The sequence below is a fragment of the Chiloscyllium punctatum genome, chromosome 20 (assembly GCF_047496795.1).
Source record: "Chiloscyllium punctatum isolate Juve2018m chromosome 20, sChiPun1.3, whole genome shotgun sequence".
In the NCBI taxonomy this organism is placed as follows: Eukaryota; Metazoa; Chordata; class Chondrichthyes; order Orectolobiformes; family Hemiscylliidae; genus Chiloscyllium; species Chiloscyllium punctatum.
This window is the reverse complement of record NC_092758.1, coordinates 41427122-41447085: the sequence shown is the minus strand read 5'-3', so window position 1 is coordinate 41447085 and position 19964 is coordinate 41427122. Positions and strand designations below refer to the sequence as shown.

The following is a 19964-nucleotide window of genomic DNA, read 5'->3' as shown; positions in this document are numbered from 1 at the left end:
TTACAACATAAGATGAACAACACAGTATGTATGATATTTGAGTTTTGGCATGATGTACATATATACTATCCTGGAGACTTTGCAGAAACACAATAATCAACATCTTGCATGCTAACCTAGCCCCATAATATTGTTATTTTTATACATTTACTTGGCTATTAACAAGTAAGAACATTGTGAAATATCAACAAAAATTCCTTTAAAAATATCATGAGTCTTCTCCATCTCAGCATTGAACTGTCACTGAACAAAAATTCCCTTTGGTCAGCATCTCATTCAATCAGACTCTTGTAATACTAAGTTTTGTTATATTTATAGCATGCTGATAAATCATTTAAAAATTTGCTCAGCTCCAACCATAACTTCAATTCAGTATCATAATTTAATGATTTATTTTACAGCTAACTACTCAATTTCACAGCTAAAACAAAATCCTTGAAGCACAGAAGACAACCATTCGATGCATCATATCAACACTTTTACAAACAGTCCAATTTAGTCCCATTCCCTAATTTCTTCCCCATATCTTTGCAAATCAGTCCCCTTCAAATTGCCTTTTAAAATATCCCATGGAATGGGATTTCACAAGCCTTTCAGGTGGTGTATTTCAGATGTTAACAACAATTTTCCTTGAAGAAATTTATACAAATTTTCTCGAATAGAAATTCAGAAAGTTTACAGAAAGGGAGGAGGCTATTTGGTGTATCATGTCTGTATTAGCTAAAAGCTATTCCCATTTTCCAGCTCATGCCAGAACCTAAAGATATTGATTTCTCCACGATAGGAAGGTTGATTCTGTCCACTCTTTATAGGCCCATCATAATTTTGCATACGTTACTTAAATATCCACTCAACTCTGGGTGCTTTATTTCCCCCCCAATCTGATTGTTCCTCATAACTTTATCTCCACTGCCATCTAAGATGATATCTTCTTGTAATGTAGTAGTCAGATTGCTACTTTAGTTGTGGACCAACTGGTTTTAATTAGTTTTGTACAGCACTAGCATCATCTCCCTGCTTTTATTCTCTTTACCTCAGCTAAAAAAAGGTAAGAAAAGAAGCAAATATTCCATATACATTTTCAACCATCTGACCCATCCTGCCAATATAGGGATTTGCTGACATGAATTCACAGTTCATTCTGTTCCTCTCCACAGGATCTGATCTAGTTCTTTGTCAATAAGTTTCAATGTTTGTCCTCTGATTACTCATTTAATCACCACAGATTTTTTTTTTCTGTAAAAACAAGCCCTTCTACCATCTTGCTCAAATCCTTCAAACCTGGCAACATCCTTGCAAATCTTTTCTGAACCCTTGCAAGTTTCACAACATCATTCCAATAGGAAGGAGACCAATATTCCAAGAGTGGCCTAACCAATATCGTGTACAGCCGCAACATGGTCTCCAAACTCCAATACTCGATGCTCTGACCAATAAAGGAAAGCATACCAAATGCCGCCTTCACTATCCTATCTACCTGCAACTCTACTTTCAAGGAGCTATGAACCTACACTCCAAGGTCTCTTTGTTCAGCAACACTCCCTAGGACCTCACCATTAAGTGTATAGGTCCTGCACTGATTTGTTTTTCCAAAATGCAGTACTTTGCATTTATGCAAATTAAACTCTATCTGCCATTCCTCAGCCCATTAGCTCATCTAATCAAGATCCCATTGTACTCTGAGTTAACCTTCTTCACTGTCCACTACACCACCAATTTTGGTGTCATCTGCAAACTTACTGACTATACTTTCGATGTTCGCATCCAAGTCATTTATATAAATGACAAAAAGTAGTGGATCCAGCACCGATTCTTGCAGCACAACACTGGTCACAGACCTCCCGTCTGAAAAGCAATCTTCCACTACCACCCTCTGTCTTCTACCTTCGAACTAGTTCTGTTTCCAAATGGCTAGTTCTCCCTGTATTCCATGTGATCTAACCTTACTAACCAGTCTCCCATATGAAACCTTGTTGAATGCCTTACTGAAGTCCATATAAATCACGAGTGTGGTGCCGGAAAAGCACAAGTCAGGCAGCATCCGATGTACAGGAAAATCGACATTTTGGGCAAAAGCCCTTCAGGAATGAGGCTGGGAGCCTCCGAGGTGGAGAGATAAATGGGAGGGGGGAAAGGTCTCCGATGTCCTCTGAAGCAGGACACCTGCACCAATCAACCCCACCGTCCCGTGGACAAATACTTCAACTCCCCTTCCCGCAGGGCATGGACCTCCCCCACTGCCACTCCCTTACCACCCGATGCCTGGAGGAAGAATGCCTCATCTTCTGCCTTGAGAGCCTCCAACCCCAGGGCATCAATGTGGATTTCAGCAGTTTCCTCATTTTCCCTTCTCCCAGTTCCAACCTTCCAGCTCAGCACTGCCCTCATGACTTGTCCTACCTGTCCATCTTCCTTCCCGCCCATCTGCTCCATCCTTTTCTCTGACCTATTGCCATTACCCATACCTCCATCCACCTATTGCACTCTCAGCTACTTTTCCTCCCCAGCCCCACCTCCCTCCCATTTATTTTTCCACCCCCTGAGGCTCCCAGCCTCATTCCTGATGAAGGGCATTTGCCTGAAATGTCAATTATTTTTCTGTTCATCGGATGCTGCCTGACCTGTGCTTTTCCAGCACCACACTCTTGACTCTAATCTCCAGCATCTACAGTATTCAACTTTTGCCTCCATATAGATCACATCTGCCGCTCTGCCCTTATCAATCCCCTTTGTTACCTCTTCAAAAAACTCAATCGTGTGTTCTCGTTCTGGCAGATGTCCTCGCTATCTACCTGAAAGTGAAAAGATATCATAAAACTGCAATTCCAAAGACTATTGATAAAGTTGCTTAGGATGTAGCACCATCAGTCAATTTGTCAGGGACACACCTTCACGATGAACACATAAACAATGGATTGAGTATACATTGTCATTGAGTACTGAAGCATGTGAACCAAAACATTACAAGATTTTTGGTCCTTCCTGATTTTAGCCAGGTAATGGTATTGGTGCAAACAGTTTTACAATTGGGAGGTGTGGCGATTATGAATTTGAGGGGGGCAAAGTGGCTCAGTGGTTAGCACTGTTGCCTCTCCGTGTCAGGGACCCAGATTCAATTCCAGCCTCTGGTGACTGGATATTCTCCCTGATATGCATGGGTTTCCTCCCACAATCCAAAGGTGTGCAGGTTAGGTGAACTGGCCATGTTAAACCGCCCCATGGTTTTCAGGGATGTGTGGGTTTGGTGCATTTGTCAGGGCAAGTATAGGGTAGTGGGATACTCTTCGGAGGGGTGGTGTGGACTTGTAGGAATTCTAATTCTAATTGTAATGTCATTCCAAATGAGTGGACATCGAAAAAAAGAACAGGCAACTTCTGTCAAATAGCCCATTGTTTTTACAGCCTCACAATAAATTGTTGCACTTGGGTAAAATATTTAATGGCTTGTGTTTTGGAACATTTTTGCGTCTGTGCTCATTGCATAAACATTACGGGCAGTTTTGACTGCAGTATTGCAGTGTCACAGATTCCATCACTGACATTACAATGCCAATTTTGCGTGCAGCATTAGATTCTACTTTGACTGCACCATTTATTATTACTCAATCATTAATTAATAAGTTATTACATCACCTACAGTGGTAATATCCTTCTAAAAAGTCGTCTATAAAACATGTTCATTCCTAATTGTTTACATCGTAGCTCTCTTGATTCTATGGAAAATGCAGTAATTTTAAATACATATATGCGCTTTATTTGTTGAAAGATGTTTTTCTTGCTACATGATTTGACTTACTACCACTCCCAGCCAAGCTCCATGGCAACGCCCTGTCTGACAGTAGCTGCTTGTTTGTCAATGACGTAACCTCACAGCCTGCCAGCCAATGGCTGGTCTCCTTAATCTGCTGACGCGCCTTCCGGTAGCGGATTCGGTTGGTGACGCAGAAGCCTGATCATTAGCGAAGAAAATATATCGGGGGCTGAAAAAAAAAGTCGAAAGAACAAGAGAAAAGATAGCGAGGGAATTCAGGAGACTGTAGCTGGTGTTTTAAAGCCGGTTAAGGCGGTATTTTCCGACGTGACGGCAGAAAATAATCGACTCCGGATTGGTCTGTGCCGAGCTCGGTTGGTTGGGCCCGGACAGGTAAGTGTGTGATCGGCCTGTGTCGGGACTTGTTCGAGCAGCCGCCAAATTCAGCCCCAGTCACTAGGCTGTATTGAGCATGCGCCGGACTGCAGGACCAACAAGTACGCATGCGTTAAATTGACTGCCAGCCTCATAGGGAGGGGATGGTACTGTTGATGTAGTTGTTGCTCTTAGATTTGGGCGCCACTTTACCGTTTCAATTTGTATCAAAATTTTAATCTACTAATAATGAATATGCTGTTCAAGCGTCGCCGTGTTTAAATGCGGCGTGGTTTGAAACAATTTGTTTTTTAATACTAAAAACAAGTGCTTGTTTGCTCGTGGATGATGTGTCATATTACGCAGAGGAAACGAATTACGAGTACTTTGTACCGAAAAAGGGGACCTTGATGTGGTCATTTGACGAATGCTGACAAAGCATATTAATACAGACGTTTGTTTTCTTGTCTACCAGATTTGTTCGTCCCTGTAGATACTCTGGAGAGCTTGTGCTCTGGTAGAACCGGGCTTCACTTTTTGTCAACGTCTTTACGCTTGCTTTGTTGTTTTGGAATGGGACTTCGTAGATCATTCTAGAAAATCACAATGGTGTTCAAGTGAAATTACTTAAACGCCAAGCTCGCCAACGATAAACGTTGAAATCCCGATTGTTATTTTTTTCGGGAGATTCCCAATTTAATTTTCTACAGGATCTCAACCCGTAGTTTGGCGTGTTAAGTTTCCCAACTACAGTGAACGAGTGACATTGTGTTTCACAGCAGCTACGTAATAAGTCGCCTGCTGCCTTGTCTTGATTTGGAGGGAACGCGTTACTTTTTTGTTGTACGTATCATAAATTAAACAGTTACCGGGTTTTCTTTGGATTAGAAATACTTTTCCACAACTGGATCGAATCTGATTTTGGCAATATTTGTTTTCTTTGTATATTGTCTTTAAACACTGTTTACTGACTATTACTTTCGATTCCAGTTCCGCTCTTCTGAGATTTGTATTAGTTTTGTACGGATTTAGCTCAACCTTTTTGTAGACCAAAAGATTACATCGAAGATACGGTATGCAAATCAGTTATTGAGCCCAACTGGATCATGCGGATGTTTTATGCGCTAGTCCAGCTGCCTTCATTTAATCTAAATATTATTTGTGTTTTCTTTCTCGGCTTGACCAACCCCTCTCAAACACAAACCTTTTCTTAACTTGCAAGTTGCTATGATAAAACACAAAACATCAAATGATAACAAATGATATTGACATGGATAACTGCACGCTGCACCTTTCCTCTTTTGGAACTGTTAGTAGCATTCTGACACGGACACTACATCAAGTGCAGCTTTCTCGTTAAAATGCTGTTTTCTCATTAAAAGCCTGAATACGCGCAACAGTTCGCTTAACCGACAGGAAGGCGAGTTGGGTTGTTTTTGGATCGGCAAACTAGTCATTGAGGTTCAGTGGGACCTAAGCTATTTATAATCTATTAATGATTTGAAGTGGTGGAATTGATTCAGACAAATTTCTTGTGTACAAAGATGTTCAGGAAACCAGCTTGTTAGGAGGATGCAAAAAGACATATGAAGTTTAAAGGGAATAGCTTAAATTTTTGGATGTAGGAAATTAGATTTCTTCCTACCAAGGTGAACAAAGTAAAACAAAAACAAAGAATTGTGGATTCTGGAAATAATAAAAAAAAATTGCTTGAAGAACTCAGCTAGGCTGGCAACATCTGTGGAGGGAAAGCAGTGTTAGCATTTCGGGGCCAGTGGCCTTTCAGAACAGGACAGAAAAACAGACCACTTAAATGGAGAACTGTGACAAAGTATTATGCTACAGAGATCTGGGTATCCTTGTGTTATGAATTTCAATTTTCCATACTGTTGGTTTTCTAGCTACCTGCTGCAAGCCCAGTCTGACAGTCAGTCATACAGCATGGAAACAGATTCTTCGGTCCAACCAGTCCTTGTTCCCAAACTAAACTAGTCCTACCTGCTTGCTTCTGGTCCATATCCTTTCAAACCTTTCCTATTCATGTACTTATACAAATGTCTTTTAAATGTTGTAATTGTACCCACATCCCCTACTTCCTCAGGAAGTTTATTCCACATGCGAACCACCCTGTGTGTAAGATTTGCCCCTTTTGTCTTTTAAATCTCTCTCCTTTCACCTTTGAAATTGTGCCCCCTAGTCTTGAAATCCCTTAATTAAAAAAAAATTACTATAGTGGATTTCATAATATCGGTTCTTCTGGATATAAGAAAGGACTGTTTAATTTAGGCTCTTGGGATGCAGTGGTAGGTAGTCTTCCTACCTCCAGACCAGGAGGCCTTTGTTCAAGTCCCACCAGCCCAGTGGTGTGTTATAACAAACAAAAACAGAAATTACTGGATAAACTCAGCAGGTCTAGCAGCATGTGTGGAGAAAGAAGCAAAGTCAATTCCTCAGGTCCAGTGATCCTTCATCTGAACTGAAGAGTGGTCATCTTGTACTCTAAACGATAACTCTGCCCCTCTCCACAGATGCCGCCAGACCCACTGAGCCTTTCCAGCAACTTGTGTATATGTTTTGTTTCACGTCTACAGCATCTGCAGTTGCTTGTGTGATTTTATTATCATAACATGCCTGAACATGTTAATTAGAAAATACCCAAATCTTAAGTCTGGGGAGTCATTTCTGGTACAAATGGTAGTGTTTCTACTTCTAAGCTAGAAGTTCTGGATTCAGATCCTATCTGATCCAGATGTGTGATTTACCACATTGAGAATAATGGAATCGAACAGTGCTGAAGTGCCCCTTTGGCCCAGCAAGTGTGTACTGCGAAAAAAAATAAATCTGCACCAGTCTCTCTTACCCACAGCCTTGAATGTTTGACACTTCAAGTGCTTATCCAAATACTTTATTAAAAAGTTTTTTTTCTTTCCTCAACTCCCGTCTCAGACATTGCATTCCAAATCGTTACCACTTGTTGGGTGAAAAAAGATTCCTCACATTCCCCTCTAATCCTCCATCTTAAAAATGTTGTCTTGTTATTGACCCTTCAACTAAGGGGAACAGCTGCTTCCTATCCACTCTGTCCATGCCCCTCAATCAGGTCCCCTTTGTCTTCTCTGTTCCAAAGAAAACAATGTGAGCTTATCTAGACTCTCTTCTTTGCTGAAGTACTTCATTCCAGGCAACATCCTGGCGAATCACCTCTGCACCCAGTTGTTACTTCACATTCAATCGTGGTACTGCCCCAAGGTACTCTTGACAATACCTTCCTTACGCAGAGTACAAACTATACTCTTTACCCACAGCCCTCCCCTTTATCCTGCTCGTTACTTCATCAATAACTTAAAAAAAAATTGCTAGGTGTGATTCTCCCTTCACAAAGTATTGCTATGTTTTATTTTTATGATAGTCTGCGCTGATCTTTTGATTTTAAAACAAAAATCCCCAAGAAAACTGATCATGGTAAAATTTTAGATTTCAGATTGAAGACAATAAGGGGCCCTTACAAAGGAACAAGGGGAAAAATTTCACTCACTTGAGTAGTGTCCACTGTTTTCTTGGGAATCTTTCACTCAAATCATATGATTCAAATCTAAAATAGCTTGATCTCTAGTTACATCCCAACTACTTTTCAAGAAGACTGTCCCAAATACAGTTTTTGCGCGCATTTGGAAAAGCATGGCTTAATTAGGGACAGCTATCATGGCTTTTGAGGGCAGGGTCATGTCTTACTAACTTGATTGAATTTTTTTGAGCAAGTGACAGAGATGATCACGGAGGGTAGAACAGTGGATGTCATCAAATGGATTTTAGTAAGGCTTTTTACAAGGTTCCTCATGGTAGGCTCATCCAGATGACTAAGATGGATGGGATCCAAAATAACTTGGCCATTTGGATTCTGAATTGGTTTACCCGCAGAAGGGTGTTGTTCTAGCTGGAGGTCTGTGACTTGTGGTGTTGTACTTCAGGAGAGCAAATGTTACAGAAAAGTGTTCAGTTAATGCAGGACCCTGAACAGCAATGATCTACAGAGAGACCTTGGGGTTGAAGTCCATAGCTCACTGAAAGTGGCCATGCAAGTAGATAGGGTGGTAAAGAAGGCATAAGGCATGCTTGTCTTTTTTTGGTTGAGGGATTGAGTACAAGAGTCAGGAGGTCATGTTGCAGCTTTACAGATTTTGGTTAGGCTGCACTTAGAGTACTGTGTTCAATTCTGGTCGTTGTGGTTGAAGGATAGAGGCTTTGGAGATGCTGCAGAAGAGATTTAACATCTGGCCTGGATTAGAGGGTATGCGCTACAAGGAGGGGTTAGAAAAAGTAGGATTGTTTTCTCTGGCATGGCAGAGGCTGAGGGGAAACTTGATTGATAGAAGTATATAAAATTGAGATGCACAGGTTGGGTTGATATCAGAATCTTTTTCCCCAGAGTTGAAATGCCTAATACTAGGGGACATGCACTTAAGGTGAGAGGGGAAAAGTTCAAAGGAGATGTGAGGGGCAAGTTTTTTTTTGGTGGTAGGTGCCTGGAGCATGCTGATGGGGGGATGGTGGAAGCAGCTACGACTGGGGCATTTAAACGGCTTTTAGATAATATGCAAGGAATGGAGAGATAGGAACCTCTCATTAGTTTAATTTGGTGTCACTTTCAGCATAACATCATGGGCCAAAGGGCCTGTTCTTCTGTACAGCTCTATGCTCTATGAAACTGTTCCAAATACAGTCTGTGAATTCTTCCTTGTTGCTACCTCTTCCAAAGTGATTTTGCAAATATACATGAAGATTAACATCCCACATCATTACTGCTTACGATGCATACAGTTATTATCTTTTTGTTTTTGCATCTTGCAGTACATTTAAAATAGCAGTTAAAGTTCTAAATTAGGGCAAAGTGGACTTTGATGTTTTAGACAGCCTTCCCCAGTCAACCTTCGAAAGTTCCTGTTTGCATGTAAAGAGACGGTTGTAAGTGAAGACTTTCAGAAGTGAGATAATGAGAGTTCATGGCTAGCATGTTCATGTTTGTGTGAAGGGCAAGGCTAGCAGGAGTAGGGAACACTGGATGACTAGAAATATTGAGGCTCTCAAAGGAGGCATGTATCAGGTATAGATAGCTGTGATCAGGTGAATCCCTTGTGCATAGGAGGAGTGGAGAACATGAGGGAAATCTGGAGGGCAAAAAGGAGAAATTAAATAGCTTTGGCAAATAGGGTTAAGGAGAATGTGAAGAAGTTCTGCATCTAAATTAAGAGTAACTATGGAGAGCATAGGGCCCCTGAAAAACAACAAGGCTGCCTCCATCATCATCATCATGTCAGCAAATACTGATATGGAAACTAGGGAACTGAAAAGTAAATAATCACTGTCAAGTTGGTATCACTATCACTATTTCAAATTGCCTTGAAAAGGGTCCACATTGCTGAAGAGGAGGTGCTAGACGCCTTAAAGGTAGATAAATACCCGGGTCCTGATAGTGTATCCCATGAGATTGTGGGAAGCTAGGGAAGAAATTGCAGGGCCCCAACTGTGTAACCGACAGCCATGGTGAAGTGTCAGAAGACTGGGGGGTCGCTAATGTTGTGCCATTATTTAAGACAGGCTGCAAGGAAAAGCTGGTCAGCCAGGTGTCAGTAAGTAATTTGAGGGGATTCTGAGAGACAGGATCTATATGCATTGGGAAAAGTAAGGACTGATGGGGGATAGTTAGCATGGCTTTGTGCATGGCAAATTGTCTCTCAAATTTGATTGAGTTTTTTGAAGGGATGACAAAGACAGCTAAGGGCAGAGTGGTAGACTTTGTCCACATTGGATCTAGCATGGCCTTCAACAAGGTTCTGTATGGTAGACTGGTTAGTAAGATTAGATCTGAGGAAGTCTTACTGGACCCAAAACATTAACTCTGATTTCTCTCCAAAGATGCTGTCAGGTCTGAGCTTTTCTGGTGATGTATGTTTTTGTTCAAGATTTACAGCATCTGCAGTCCTTTTGGTTTTTATTTGAATACACAATTGGCTTGATGGTTGGAGACGGTGGTGGTAGAGGATTGTTTATCCTGGAGGCCTATGATCAATGGTGTGCCACAAGGATCTGTGCTGGGTCCACATTTTTATTTATATAAACGATATGGATGTGAATATAAAGGAGGCATGGTTAATAAATTTGCTGATGACACCAAAATTTGTAGTATAAGTGAACAGTGAAGAAGGTTATCTCAGAACACAATGGGACTTTGACCGACTGGCCCAGTTAATCAATGAATGAGACATGGAGTTTAATTCTGATAAATGTGATGTGTTGAACTTTGGTAAGGCAAACCAGGACAGGACTTGCACATTTAATGGTAGAACCCTTGTGAGTGTGGTGGAAGAGACACTGAGGGGTGCAGGTGCATAGTTACTTGAAAGTGGTGTTGCAGGTCAACAGGTGTTTGGAATGCTTGCCTTTATTGGTCAGAGCATTGAGTGCAGGAGTTGGGACTTCATGTTGTGCTTGTACAGGACATTGGTGAAGCCACTTTTAGAATACTGCATTCAATTCTGGGCTCCCTGCTCTAGGAAGGATGTTATGAAACTTGAAACAGTTCAGAAAAGCTTTACAAGGATGTTGTCAGGGTTGGATGATTTGAGTTATAGCGAGAGACTGCAGAGTCTGGGACTTTTTTCCCTTGAAGTCGGAGGCTGAGGGGATCTTATCAAAGTTCATAAAATCATGACGGCCCACGACAGGGGGAATAGCCAAGTGTGTTAGGGCAATCCAAAATAAGAGGCCAGAAGTCTGTTGTGAGAGGGAAAAGATTTAAAAGGGACCGGAGGGGCAGCTTTTTTATGCAGCAAATGGTGGGTGTATGGAATTAAATTTGGTAGAGGCAAGTACAATTAAACAGTTAAAAGACTTTTGGGCAGGTGCATGGATAGGAAAACTTTGGAGGGATGTGGTCCAAATTCAGACAAATGGGATTAGTTCAGTTTAGAAACTGGATTTTCAAATTGAGCCAACGGATCTGTTTTCATGCTGAATGACTTAATGACCATCTAAGTGTTAGAGCTCTTGGATTGCTTCCTCCTGTGTCATCTTCCCCTCGTTCTTGCATCCATCTATATGGATTCTGCATCTTCCAATCCATGATCATTTCTTGCCATCAAACTTGTTCCATCCCCTAATAACAAAGCTATTCCCCCACCCTTTGCTTCCTGCAGTCACATACACTGAATGAATATTTATCTTATTCTCACTACAATCCTTGCTCTTGTAAAACATCAACTATTGGATATGTTCAAGGCCAAGGCTCCTCTAAACCTATCCCTTATGTTTCCATACCTGCCACAGCTGCAGTCACGTGCCTTCTGTCCCTGATTGCAGCTAATTCAGGTTTGGTCTGAGGAATGTGATTGTCTCCTGGACCAAAATATCCAGGTAACTTCTTTTCCCTCTGTGGTGTGATGTTTGTAGCTTGGAATCCAGCTCAACCACTCAGATCTTAAGTAAAACTGCATAATCTTACTACAGATGCTGGATCACCCTGCTGTCCTGCAGCTTGCACCTGTTGCAACAGCAACTTGACCTGCCATCTCTATTGTACTCAATTTAATTTAAAAACTCTATCCCTGTTCTTTGCCCTTATACTGTAATTATTGATTCTCTCAAGCCCTAAAGTTATTCTTAAGAAAAGACTAGATATCTAAGCAAAGCTGAAGACCATAAATTTACTTTAAAGGGGGAGGGGAGGGGGGAGGGGAGGTGGTGCTAGGGAGAAGGTAGCAAAGTGTACAGTAGTTGAATGGGGGTGGTTGGAGGTGATAGATCAGAGAAGAGGGTGGGGGAAGGTACCAAAGAGTACAATAGGTGAATGGAGGTGTGGGATGAAGGTGATAGTTAAGAGGGGAGGGTGAAGTGGATAGGTGGGAAGGGAGATTGGCAGGTAGGGCAGATCATAAGGACCGTGCTGAGCTGGAAGTTAGGAACTGAGGTAAGATGGGGGAGGGGAAATGAGGAAACTGGTGAAGTCTACATTGATGCCCTGGGGTTGAAGTGTTCTGAGGCAGAAGATGAGGCATTCTTCCTCCAGGCGTCGGGTGGTGAGAAAGCGGTGGTGGAGGAGGCCCAGGACCTACATGTCCTCGGCAGAGTGGGAGGGGGAATTGAAATGTTGGGCCATAGGGCGGTGGGGTCAATTGGTGTGGGTGTCCTGGAGATGTTCCCTAAAACGCTCTGCGAGGAGGCGTCCAATATCCCCAATGTAGAGGAGACAATCCTCTGGTGGTAGAAATAGACCTCCTTCAAGGCTAGCACCTACAAAATCTTAAACTGTAGATCTGTTTTATGCTAAATACCAACTACTGAGGTGAAGTTAGGTTTCGTTAGAGCTAAGACAAAAACTGATTCACCACCATTAGTCTTGTCAGCTGTGCTTTGAGGAAGACTATATGGAGATCAAGCATACTTTGAGAAGGAATGTTAAAGACGTCATTGCCATAATGTGGTTTCTGAATTGATAACTTGTTTGGATACCATTTTGAATTTGCTTTCAATTTTGTAGATTATGGAGAAATGACGGAAAAGTGATGAAATGCCTCAAATTAGAGTTTACATTTCATTTTTTGCCTATACAATATTTTTGAAAGTTATTATTTTGGACAGTGTATTGAAAATATTATTTTTTTCTAGGTTAATTGTCAAGAAAGATTGGACGAATTCTGTGTTTCTTCAATGAGGAACTACAGGCTGATCTTCTGCCACAATCTCAAGCAACCATAGCTGGCTAAAAAAAAATGCTTATTCACTAAGGGTGATTGGTGTATAAGTTATTTTTTAAGTGGGTGTCTGTGCTCAGAGGTAAGTCTCTGGACTTTTGGCATTGTTATTTCATGTTCTTTTGATCAGTTGATTCTTGCACAGTAATCTGGAGAGAGGTGCCATACCAGTTTTCTAATTCTTGAGTTAACGTTAATAAAAATGATTTTTCATGTTCTTTGAAATCTTTTGCTTTTTTTTTAGAGATTTTTTTTTTAAGATAAAATTGCAAATAGATTTAGTCTTAATCTAAACTATTCCAAAAGCATATATTGGTTGTTTTATATATTAATGAATTTCATAAGTGTTATGAACAATTAATTGAAAGTCTAAGAACCTATAATCCTATGCAGGTGTTATGCAAGGCCTATTTTAACAATAAATCAGTGTGATAATAGTATTTATTACTGACAATCTGATCATAATGTTCTCATCTCATTTTACAGAATGAGAAGAGCAAAGCTAGCTAGCTATCAGGACCATGTTTTACCCTTTATTTCATCCTAGTTATTGTTTGAAGCAACTGTGTTTATTTTCTCACTATATCATTCCACACACCATCTGTAACCAAAACCAAAAGAAGAGTTAAGGGGGAAAGAACAAAGCAAAAGGGATAAGTGGAAGAGAGGAGACCGAAACAGCAGCAGCTGAGACTGTTATGAGAGCATTGATGTACCATCTACAAGCCCACAGGAAATGACTAATTTAAACCATATTTTAGAAGATCTTTTCCAACTCTATTCTTATATTTGAAATGATAACTACTTGTGTAAAAAGGGCCATTTAGCTCATCATCTCATTAGAGTCTTAGACCCAGCATAGATGAAAGAACTCAATTCTAGAGATGATGCCTTTAGCATCAAATTTATATTTGGTTAAGTGTTGCTTCATGGAGGCCTGGCAAAGTTGAAATCAGTGGAAACTGGATGGAGAACCGGGGTCATGAATTGTGACAGACTTGAAACAGATCTAGCAACTAAAGACCAGATAGCCATGAGACAGTGGGAGCTGTCAAACACAGATTTGTACACCAGCACATTCTGCAACCTCTACATATTCCCCATTCAACCATTATCGTTAAACAGAGGGGATCAACCTTGGTTCATTGGGGAATGCAGGAGGGCGTGCCATGAGCAGCACCAGGAATAACATTTTTTAAAAAAAAAGTCAACCCAGTGAAGCTATCAAACATGACCATTTACCTTCCAAACAGCTCAGCAGCAAGGGATAGAGCTAAGCATTCCCACAACCATGGATCAAATCCGCAGTTCTGCCATGTTCAGTAGTGAATGGTGGTGGACAATTTAAATAACTCTGTGGAGGAGGAGCCTCCACAAATATCCCCATCCTCAACGATAAGTGCCCAACAATCACTGCAAAAGATAAGGCTGAAGCAATCTCAACAATCTTCAGCCACAAGTGCTAAGTAAATGAGCCATCTCAGCCTCCGCCAATGGTTGCGAGCATCATGGATATCAGTCTTCAGCCAATCCAATTCAAGAAGAACGGATACTCAAAAAATACAGTCCACAGATTCCTCAAGAACAAACCACAACAAGCAGACCTAACACAGCCAGAAACCCTAACCACCTTACCATACATCAAAGAAGTCTCAGAAATGACAGCCAGACTACTAAGACCTATCTGAATCCTAGTAGCACACAAATCCACCAACACTCTCAAACAAAAACTAACAAACTTAAAAGACCCAGTACAACCCATGGACAAAACTAATGTTATCTACAAAATTCCATGCAAGGACTGCCACAAACACTACGTAGGACAAACAGGAAGAAAGTTAGCCACCAGGATACACAAACACCAGCTAGCCACAAAAAGACACGACCCTCTCTCCTTCGTAGCCCTACACACGGATGAAAAAAACCACCATTTCGACTGGGATAACACATCTATCCTGGGACAGGCTAAGCAAAGACATGCCAGAGAATTCCTAGAGGCCTGTCACTCCAACCACAACGCCATAAACAAACACATAGATTTAGATGCCATCTATCAACCCCTCAGAAAACGAACAGGAAATGGCATCACCACAAACACCAGGAACCCCATCCAGGAGAAAGATGTAAATAGAAAGCAGGAGGTTGCAACTGATGATGTTACCTTGTCAGGTAATGAAACGTCTGGAAATCAAACCTACACCCTAAACCTCAACCTGAGCTACAAACCTTCTAATTCATTCCGTTTGAAGTCAGAACCTATTGGAGGCATTGGTGCAAAGGCTATAGGCCCTGGCAACATTCTGATAAGAGTATTGAGGACTTGTGCTCCAGAACTTGCTGCTCCCCTAGCCAAGCTTGTACAGTACAATTGCAACATCGTCATCTACCTGACAATGTGGAAACTTTTCCAGTCATGTCCTGTGTGCACAAAGCAGGACAAATACAACCTGGATGATTACCACCTTATCAGTCTACTCTGTCATCAGTAGAGTGATGGAAGCAATAACCTGTTGAGGGATGCCTAGTTTGGGTTCCACCTGGGCCATTCTGCTCCTGACCTCAATACAGCCTTGGTTCAAACATGGACAAAAGAGCTGAATTCCAGAGGAGAGGTGAGAGTGATCTCTCTTGATATCAAAGCCACATTTGACCAAATATAGCATCAAGGAGCCTTGGCAAAACTGGTATCATTGGGTTTCAGGAGGCAAACTCTCTAGTTCGAGTCATACCTGATTTATAGAAGATGGTTGTGGTTCATCAGCCATGTTGGCAAGAGTTCCTCAGGGTAATGTCTTTAGCCCAACCATTCCTCCCTCCATAAGGGCCTAAATGGGGACATTTATCGGTGATTGCATAGCTGTTAAGCAGCATTTGTGACTTCTCAGATACTGAGAAGCAGTTCATGTTCAAATACAACAAGATCTGAACAATATCCTGACTTGGGCTAACAAGCGGCAAGTAATATTCATGCCACACAAGTGCCAAGCATTGACCATCTCCATGAAGAAACAATCTAACCACCACCCCCTGACATTCAATGGTGTTACCATCACTGAATCTGTCATTATCAACATCCTTGGTTACTATTGACCCTCAATTCACTACATTAACACAATGGCTGCAAGAGTAGGCCAGATGCTAGGAAAATTTGCTCTGCTCTGAGTAACCTGTCTCCTGACTCCCCAAAGCCTGCCAGTTATTTACAAGGCACAAATCAGGAGTGCAATGGATTACTCCCACTTGCCTGGGTGGGTGCAATTCCAGCAACACAAGTTTCACACCGTCTAGGATAAAGCAGCTAGCTTGATTGGCACCACCTTCACTCCCTCCACCGATTTATTTAGTACAGACTGCTACTATATACAAGATGCACTGCAGAAATTCACTAAAGCTCCTTAGACAGCACCTAACAAGCCCAAGTCCCCTTCCATTTGGAAGGGCAAGGGGAGCAGAGGCATGGGAACACTACTGTCTGCAAGTCCCCATAAGCCATTCACCATTCTGATTTGGAAATATGTCATCTTTCCTTCACTGTCACTGGGTCAACATCTTTGGAATTCCCTCCCTAATAGCATTGTGGGTTTACCTGCAGTGTGTAGACTGCAGCAGTTCAAGAAGGCAGCTAACCACTACCGTCGGGGTGGCACGGTGGTTAGCACTGTTGCCTCACAGTGCAGGGACCCGGGTTCAATTCCCACCTCGGGCAATTGTCTGTGGAGTTTGCACATTCTCCCTGTTTTTTGCGTGGGTTTCCTCCAGGTGCTCCGGTTCCCTATCACAGTCCAAAGAGGTTAGGTGAATTGGCCAGGCTAAATTGCCCGTAGTGTTAGGTGAAAGGGTAAATGTAGGGGAATGGGTCTGGGCGGGTTGCTCTTCGGAGGGTCAGTGTGAACTTGTTGGGCTGAAGGGCCTGTTTTCACACTGTAAGTAATCTAATCTAATCTAATCTAATCTCAAGGGTGACTAAAAATGCTGGCCAGCCAATGGTGACCACATCCCCTGAATGAAGATAAACTCTAGGGTCAAGTCCAGCATGAAAGAAAATAGGTCAGTTGTTCCAGTCTCAATATTGTTGCTGAGCTGCTCAGGATAGTGTCCTAGCCCTAAACATCACAGTAGAATTTGAATGCAATAAAAGCCTGGAAATAAGTCTGATGATGGCATTCTGTTGTCAATTTTGTCATGGAAAAGTTGGTTACTAATATCCTTTTAGGTAAGGAAATTGCTTTCCTACCTGATCTGGCTTACATAGGACTCCAGCCCCACAGCAATGTGGTTGATTTTCAACAGCCCCTTGTCCATCCCTAATTGTCCAATGAAAGCTGGACTAGCCAGTTTTGCCCACATCATGTGAGTTAACATTTTTTAAAAAAAGAGCCAGCCAGAAAGCTGGCAATTCTGTGGCAAGTAACTTACCTCCTGACTCTCCAAAGCCTGTTCGTTATCTACCATGCACAGTTTAGGACAGTGGTTGAATTCTCTGCACATGCCTGAAGTAGTGGTTAAAGGAGGATAGTTATAGCAACCATGGTAAAACCTTCAGACAACTCCAGAAAGAGATGGAAGTGCAGTTCATTTTTGAAACTCCTGCATAGGATGTAATTTGTGACTAAGACCGATTTTAGTACTGTGACAGGTTGGACACTTCACTTGGAGAATTCTGACATAGGGTTCTGTGAAATTGGAACTTGGCAAAACATTTTGGGATTGGGGGATGGTGTAATTTGAGGAGTATGGGATTGAGGGTTGCTGTCTTTCGAAAGTTTGACTTTTGAGGAGTAATGACTGCAGATTTGACAAAGAGGCAACTGAAAATACTGCTAATGGTCATGGAAGTTTGGATGCTTCTGAATGTGCTTTAGCGCTGGATCCATCCCTCCAATCTAGTCAACTTGTCTTTTAACCTGGTATATCCTAGATTTAGCAATATCAAGGATTTGGGTATAACAATATGTGCTTGTTATTAATTTACAATTTCAACAATTGAATTTGAAAGGTTTAGGGATTCAATTCCTGAAACATCATGAAGTACCAGAATGTAATGTTTAGGAAGAGGTCAGGAGGGAAGGAATGGCACTATTCTCCCTACTATTTGACTGTAGCTGGGTTTCTGCAAATTGTTTGAAGGAATATATCTACCAGTTCACTATTTAACGCTGTTGTTTATAAGGAGCTAGCTAGGCAGGGTTCCTAGAGTTTTTAACCATATTTTTTCATGATTCATAATGAGCAATGCCAGAGAAGTTTCCAATATTAAAGTTTTTGTTTTGTTTCATTTTATGTGCTTTTATTCTCAAACTTGTCTATCATGGTACTGTATCTGCGAATCTGAAGGAAAAATGGTTGACAATTTATATTTTTTTAAGACCTTTGCTATTTTGGTGAGTGCATGTCCTAGAAAGCTAATGTTGAATGCTTACAAATGAGAGCAAATTATTGCAAATGCTGGAGATCTGAAGTAAGAACTAAATTTTTGAACAGAAATTGTGTAAAGTCCAATATGACTTGAAGAGCCATATTGGACTTGGTGGTTGTTTCTTTCTCCATTGACGCTGCAGACCTCATGAGTTTCTTCACAACTTTGCATGCATTCTGTATTAAAGAAAATGCTCTTTTGGCGGTATTGACTAAGAGCGATTTCATCTTTTGACAAATGATGCATTGGCTAGGTGACTTAGGTGATGTTGACTGTCTTGCTGTTCAGTGAGAGATACCACAATCTCTCTCAAATATGTGGATTAAATTTGAAGTTCTGATGTTTAGATTCAAGGTGAAAGTACAATTTCTGTGCTGTTGCACTGACAGAACCTTGAATGATATGTCTTCCTGCTATTAGAACCAGATGAGGAGGGGTGAGTTGTTTGCTTGCTTTTCAACTGCTTTGATTTAATGATCTCTGAGCGCACAGTTAATTAAAATATAGTCAAGTAGTTTAGCAGACATGATAAGCCAAATAAAATATTTTCTTGAGGAAAGGAAGACCAACTTTATTACCTCAATATAGAGAGAGAAAAATAAGAGGCAAAATCAAATTCCTGGAAATATAAGTACAAAGTCAGGGTATAGTGTCCAATACACAGGAAAATGAATGAATTTGCAGGGCTAAATTTAGAGAAAGAGGGGTTCTTGGAGTTAACAGGGTGATGAGCAGTGTACTGATCAGCAGCTGTATTGTAAATATCCACAGGTTTCCTGAAGCTTGGCTCAACCTTTGGTGAGGTGATGACTATTTCTAAATCTGGCTCTGTTTTTTAAAAGCTGTTTCAATTTGTGATAGTGCCAAGTATTCAAAATCAGACAATACAAGTTGAAAGTTGATGGTGATTAAATGTGGACTACCTGATCATTCTATAGAAGATGTTTTTTCAAGCTTCATTTTTTTCTAGGTAATTTTGAGATCAAGCAGCAGAATAAATTTGGCTAGTGTTGATTCATAGGAAACCATTGACATTATTTAATTCTGAGTGATGGTGCATGAGCACACTTACCACCTATGTCAACACAAGCATGCACATGCAACTACACTCTACCCCGCCAAAACCATTTCTTCCCCCAAATAAGATTAAACCAATGAAATTTACAAAGCTGCTTTGTTCTTTCTTGGTTCTATTAATATAAGTGGTTCTAATCACAGCTGTCGTTACTTGTACTTAGCAAGTGTATAAACTAATTTAGAGCAAATAATGTTTTGTTATCGTTGTTTTACGTGTTCCAGTTTGTCCCAATACTACCAATTCTTCTCCCTTCCCTCTCCTCATTGTTGAAATCCCAAATAACTGCATGTCAACCTGGATTCACCTCATCTATTTGTTCAAGCCAAATATTATTCTCTTTTGAGCCAAAGTATTCAGTGACTTGGACGATGTTTTCTCCACTAACTAATCAGTTCCTGAACTTTTCCCACTTACCACTTACACATTACTTGGTTGGATTTTTAATGTTACAAAATACCTGAAGTTCTAATTTTAAAAAAAATATTTTTAGTATGCACTTTTTCTATCTGACAGATCTTATGCTGAGCTTTGTATCACACTTCAAAGAGATGCAGGGCAAAAAAGGTAACCATTATAAATCTGGATCGTTGTTCTGGT

At 41.0% G+C, this 19964-nt stretch overlaps 1 protein-coding gene across 3 annotated transcripts in view; it reads left to right on the top strand.

Annotated features, from left to right (window-relative positions):
- Positions 1–3906: 3906 nt before the first annotated feature.
- Positions 3907–19964, top strand: part of fam13b (family with sequence similarity 13 member B) — a 107975-nt gene continuing 91917 nt past the window's right edge. For 2 of the 3 annotated variants that reach the window (XM_072590754.1, XM_072590752.1), the window contains exons 1-2: positions 3907–4144; positions 12788–12955. The gene's annotated coding sequence lies outside the window, so the exon portion shown is untranslated. Of the gene's footprint in view, positions 4145–12787; positions 12956–13359; positions 15486–19964 lie in introns of all 3 variants that reach the window. The other variant, XM_072590753.1, reaches the window with a different exon arrangement.